Source organism: Coregonus clupeaformis, chromosome 23, assembly GCF_020615455.1.
Source record: "Coregonus clupeaformis isolate EN_2021a chromosome 23, ASM2061545v1, whole genome shotgun sequence".
Classification (NCBI taxonomy): domain Eukaryota; kingdom Metazoa; phylum Chordata; class Actinopteri; order Salmoniformes; family Salmonidae; genus Coregonus; species Coregonus clupeaformis.
The window spans coordinates 38,400,595-38,406,824 of NC_059214.1; positions in this window are offsets into that span (position 1 = coordinate 38,400,595).

Here is a 6,230-nt window from a genome sequence, read left to right on the forward strand (position 1 = left end):
GGTGTTGTTGTGCCCTCTTCACGACTGTCTTGGTGTGTTTGGACCATGATAGTTTGTTTGTGATGTGGACACCAAGGAACGTGAAACTCTCGACCTGCTCCACTACAGCCCCGTAGATGTCAGTGTTCGGCCCTCCTTTTCCTGTAGTCCACGATCAGCTCCTTTGTCTTGCTCACGTTGAGGGAGAGGTTGTTGTCCTGGCACCACACTGCCAGGTCTCTGACCTCCTCCCTATAGGCTGTTTCATCGTTGTCGGTGATCAGGCCTACTTGCCATAGATTCACATTAGAAGTGCCCATCCAAGAAGGCTCAAGGTCATTGGCCACAGATAAAAGGAAGTCAAATCACGTTATATCAACCGTAGCTTTGATTGGACTGATCATGTCATCAAAATCTTAGCTAGCAAGCTAGACAAGCAGTCATCATCATGAATCACGTTGACAATTTACTGGCAAAAGCTTTTCAATCCTTGTCATATGAAGAGAAATTATAGATAAAACAGCCGTTGGACATAAATATTACACAACAAGTTGAAAACCGCAAATTCAACAATGAGTGATTTGGAAGGAATCAGTGGTTAACTGCAAGCGTTGCAAAGCAATTACTATTTTGCTTCCCCTGCCTGCTATTCGGTGGAGAGGGTATGTGGTCCAAGTCTGGGTTTAAGGGTCTCTTTTCCAAGCTTAAAAGGATAAACATTCACACGCAACACCATGGGCCAGAAAAGGTTGAATACATTGGCCATCTTGTCAATCCAGCATGACTTCTGCCGCATTAAAAACAACTGGAAACTCGGAACTGGGAAATCTCAGACTTCAGTGAGTTCAAGACAACTGGGAACTCTAGCTCCGACTGGGAAAATACGTTTTGAACGGTCATCCAACTTGGAGTTCCAAGTCGGGAACTCGGGCCTCATGTCTAGAGCTCCGACCTGAAGATCACTGACATGATTCAACGTTGTTGTTTTTTGAGTTTCCTGTTGTCTTGAAAGCACCATAAATCCAGAGAATGCCAGACTTTGATGAAAAGGTTTCTCGACAAAATTTACCCACAAGAAGTACCGCCGCACCACCTTCCTTTTCAAGTGAGCACAGCACAACGGTGAGTCCAAAAATGTATTGTATGCTGCTGCTATGTACAGTTGAAATCAGAAGTTTACATACACCTTAGCCAAATTCACAATTCCTGACATTTAATCCTAGTAAAAATTCCCTGTTTTAGGTCAGTTAATCTCACCACTTTATTTTAAGAATGTGAAATGTCAGAATAATAGTAGAGAGAATTATTTATTTAAGCTTTTATTTATTTCATCACATTCCCAGTGGGTCAGAAGTTTACATACACTCAATTAGTATTTGGTAGCATTGCCTTTAAATTGTTTAACTTGGGTCAAATGTTTTGGGTAGCCTTCCACAAGCTTCCCACAATAAGTTGGGTGCATTTTGGCCCATTCCTCCTAACAGAGCTTGTGTAACTGAATCAGGTTTGTAGGCCACCTTGCTCGCACACCTTTTTCAGTTCTTCCCACACATTTTCTATAGGATTGAGGTCAGGGCTTTGTGATTGCCACTCCAATACCTTGACTTTGTTGTCCTTAAGCCATTTTGACACAACTTTGTAAGTATGCTTGGGGTCATTGTCCATTTGGAAGACCCATTTGCGACCAAGCTTTAACTTCCTGACTGATGTCTTGAGATGTTGCTTCAATATATCCACATAATTTTCCTTCCTCATGATGTCATCTATTTTGTGACCAGAGGACATTTCTCCAAAAAGTACGATCTTTGTCCCCATGTGCAGTTGCAAACCGTAGTCTGGCTTTTTTATGGCGGTTTTGGAGCAGTGGCTTCTTCCTTGCTGAGCGGCCTTTCAGGTTATGTCGATATAGGACTCATTTTACTGTGGATATAGATACTTTTGTACCTGTTTCCTCCAGCATCTTTACAAGGTCCTTTGCTGTTGTTCTGGGATTGATTTGCACTTTTCGCACCAAAGTACGTTCATCTCTAGGAGACAGAACGCGTCTCCTTCCTGAGCGGTATGATGGCTGCGTGGTCCCATGGTGTTTATACTTGCATACTATTGTTTGTACAGATGAACGTGGTACCTTCAGGCGTTTGGAAATTGCTCCCAAGGATGAACCAGACTTGTGGAGGTCTACAATTTGTTTTCTGAGGTCTTGGCTGATTTATTTAGATTTTCCCATGATGTCAAGCAAAGAGGCACTGAGTTTGAAGGTAGGCCTTGAAATACATCCACAGGTACACCTCCAATTGACTCAAATTATGTCAATCAGCCTATCAGAATCTTCTAAAGCCATGACATAATTTTCTGGAATTTTCCAAGCTGCTTAAAGGCCCAGTCAACTTAGTGTATGTAAACTTCTGACCCACTGGAATTGTGATACAGTGAATTATAAGTGAAATAATCTGTCTGTAAACAATTGTTGGAAAAATGACTTGTGTCATGCACAAAGTAGATGTCCTAACCGACTTGCCAAAACCATAGTTTGTTAACAAGACATTTGTGGAGTGGTTGAAAAACGAGTTTTAATGACTCCAACCTAAGTGTATGTAAACTTCCGACTTCAACTGTAATATGGCAGGGAGATATGTACTGTAGTAAGAAAGTAATACTAAGTGTATGTTGTGTAGTAAGCTGTTAGTAGCCCATGTGCCTCTCCCTAATCATTTGGTCCCTTTCCCCCTCATAATTTAGCCTACTGTTCTGACTTGGTGGTGCACATGTAGCCTATAGCCTGTTTTAGAAAAATGTCATCATCAAATATTGTAAGAGCTTTCATTGTCTGCTTATATGCCCCCTTTATTTATCCTACGGTTCTGACTTGGTGTACAGGGAGAGTACTGTAAGAACGGTCCATGTTCTGAATTCTGTCGCTGTACATTTCAAAAGTGCTGAACAAATAGTTATATGGACTACGTCCGCCTTAGCTTGCCCATTAATGTCTTTATCAAAATTGCGGATTGACTCTTATCTGCTTATCACGCCCTGGCCTTAAGAGGCCTGTTGTCTTTAGTTGGTTTGGTCAGGGCGTGAGAATCTATGCTGGAAATTCTATGTTTGTGATCTAGGTAGTGTATTTCTATGTTGGGCCGGGTGTGATTCCCAATCAGAGACAGCTGTCGCTCGTTGTCTCTGATTGGGGATCATACTTAGGTAGCCTGATTGCCTACCTTAATTGTGGGATCTTGTTCCGTGTTAGGCTTGTATGTGTTTAGCCTGAGGACTTCACGTTACGTTGTTTCTTGTTTTGTTTAATGTTTATTTGATTTAATAAACATGTTCGCATACCACGCTGCACCTTGGTCTGACCCGTCTCTCAACGAACGTGACACTGCTCATCGTTCCCTTATGCCTGCTACAGAAACTACATTTGTTTAATCAAGTCAGCCATATCAGCTATGTTTTTAAAAAAAGGCAGTAAATGAGGCTGAATTAACTGTTTCGCTGCCAGACAAGGCTCCGCTGATAGCCAGGTGTAGCGGCGGTAAGGTTTCACTCCATGGTGTTGAAAAGAAAGCTCTGCTGTTGGGACAGCTTTATGTAGGCCCTAACCGTTTGTGGGCACCGTTTGTCACCATTATAGTGCAATGAATGTATTGTTTAGTGTTGTGTTGTTCAGTAGCTTTGCTGGCATGCATAAAAAAAAAAAAAAGATTTACATGCTGAAATCGCCACTGATAGCAACCATTGAAAATAGAAAACTCAATCCTCGGGACACCATTTTGTTTTTGGCCCTAGCACTACAAAGCTGATTCAAATAATAAACTAATCATCAAGCTTTGATAATTTCAATCAGCTGTGTAGTGTTAGGGCAAAAAACTAAACGTGCAACCCTTGGTCCCAAGGACAGATTTAGGAAAACGCTGGGATAGGACCCTTACAAAAAAGATTGCAGTCAGAGTGCAGTATACTGCAAATACTGCGTCCAAAATAAGCTTTTTTACTGCAATAATTTTGCAGTGTAACTGCAATTAGAGTGCAGTATAACTGCAGTAGTTCTGCAATTACTGCGTCCAAAATACATTTTACATTTACATCATTTAGCAGACGCTCTTATCTAGAGCGACTTACAAATTGGTGCATTCAACTTATGATAGCCAGTGGGACAACCACTTTTTTTTATGGGGGGGGGGGGGAGGGAGGGGTAGAAGGATTACTTTTATACTATTCCAGGTATTCCATAAAGAGGTAGGGTTTCAGGTGTCTCCGGAAGGTGGACAGTGACTCCGCTGTCCTGGCGTCGTGGGGGAGCTTGTTCTACCATTGGGGTGCCAGAGCAGCGAATAGCTTTGACTGGGCTGAGCGGGAACTTGCTTCCGTAGAGGTAGGGGGGCTAGCAGGCCATAGGTGGATGAACGTAGTGCCCTCGTTTGGATGTAGGGTCTGATCAGAGCCTGAAGGTAAGGAGGTGCCGTTCCCCTCACAGCTCCGTAGGCAAGCACCATGGTCTTGTAGTAGATGCGAGCCTCAACGGGAAGCCAGTGGAGTGTGCAGAGGAGCGGGGTGACATGAGAGAACTTGGGAAGGTTGAACACCAGACGGGCTGCAGCGTTCTGGATAAGTTGTAGGGGTTTAATGGCACAGGCAGGGAGCCCAGCCAACAGCAAGTTGCAGTAATCCAGACGGGAGATGACAAGTGCCTGGATTAGGACCTGTGTCGCTTTCTGTGTGAGGTAGGGTTGTACTCTGCGAATGTTGTAGAGCATGAACCTGCAGGATTGGGTCACCGCTTTGATGTTAGCGGAGAATGACAGGGTGTTGTCCAGGGTTATGCCAAGATTCTTTGCACTCTGGGAGGAGGACACAATGGAGTTGTCAACCATGATGGCTTTTGTATCTCCCGAGTGGCGCAGTTGTCTAAGGCACTGCATCGCAGTGCTAGCTGTGCCACTAGAGATCCTGGTTCGTATCCAGGCTCTGTCGTAGCCGGCCGCGACCGGGAGACCCATGGGGCGGCGCACAATTGGCCAAGCGTCGTCGAGGGAATGGCTGGCAGGGATGTAGCTCAGTTGGTAGAGCATGGCGTTTGCAACGCCAGGGTTTTGGGTTCGATTCCCACGGGGGGGGCAGTATGAAAACAAAAAAAAATAATGTATGCACTCACTAACTGTAAGTCGCTCTGGATAAGAGCGTCTGCTAAATGACAAAAAAAAAAAAAAAAAAAAGGGCGAGATCATGGAGCGGGCAGCCCTTCCCCGGGAGGAAGAGCAGCTCCGTCTTGCTGAGGTTCAGCTTGAGGTGGTGATCCGACATCCACACTGATATGTCTGCCAGACATGCAGAGATGTGATTCGTCACCTGGTTATCAGAAGGGGGAAAGGAGAAAATTAATTGTGTGTCGTCTGCGTAGCAATGATAGGAGAGACCATGTGAGGATATGACAGAGCCAAGTGACTTGGTGTATAGAGAGAATAGGAGAGGGCCTAGAACTGAGCCCTGGGGGACACCAGTGGTGAGAGCACGTTGTGCGGAGACAGATTCTCGCCACACCACCTGGTAGGAGTGACCTGTCAGGTAGGACGCAATCCAAGAGTGAGCAGCGCCGGAGATGCCCAACTCGGAGAGGGTGGAGAGGAGGATCTGATGGTTCACAGTATCAAAGGCAGCAGATAGGTCTAGAAGGATAAGAGCAGAGGAGAGAGAGTTAGCTTTAGCAGTGCGGAGAGCCTCCGTGACACAGAGAAGAGCAGTCTCAGTTGAATGACCAGTCTTGAAACCTGACTGGTTTGGATCAAGAAGGTCATTCTGAGAGATAGCAGGAGAGTTGGCTAGAGACGGCACGCTCAAGAGTTTTGGAGAGAAAAGAGAGTAGGGATACTGGTCTGTAGTTGTTGACATCGATGGGATCGAGTGTAGGTTTTTTGAGGAGGGGTGCAACTCTCGCTCTCTTGAAGACGGAAGGGACATGGCCAGCGGTCAAGGATGAGTTGATGAGCGAGGTGAGGTAAGGGAGAAGGTCTCCGGAAATGGTCTGGAGAAGAGAGGAGGGGATAGGGTCAAGCAGGGCAGGGCAGGTTGTTGGGCGGCCGGCCGTCACAAGTCGCAAGATTTCATCTGGAGAGAGAGGGGAGAAAGAAGTCAAAGCATAGGGTAGGGCAGTGTGAGCAGGACCAGCGGTGTCATTTGACTTAACAAATGAGTTACTGCACTTTTACTGCAGTTTCAAAACTGCAATCTTTTTTTGTTAGGGGATGAACGACCAGCCT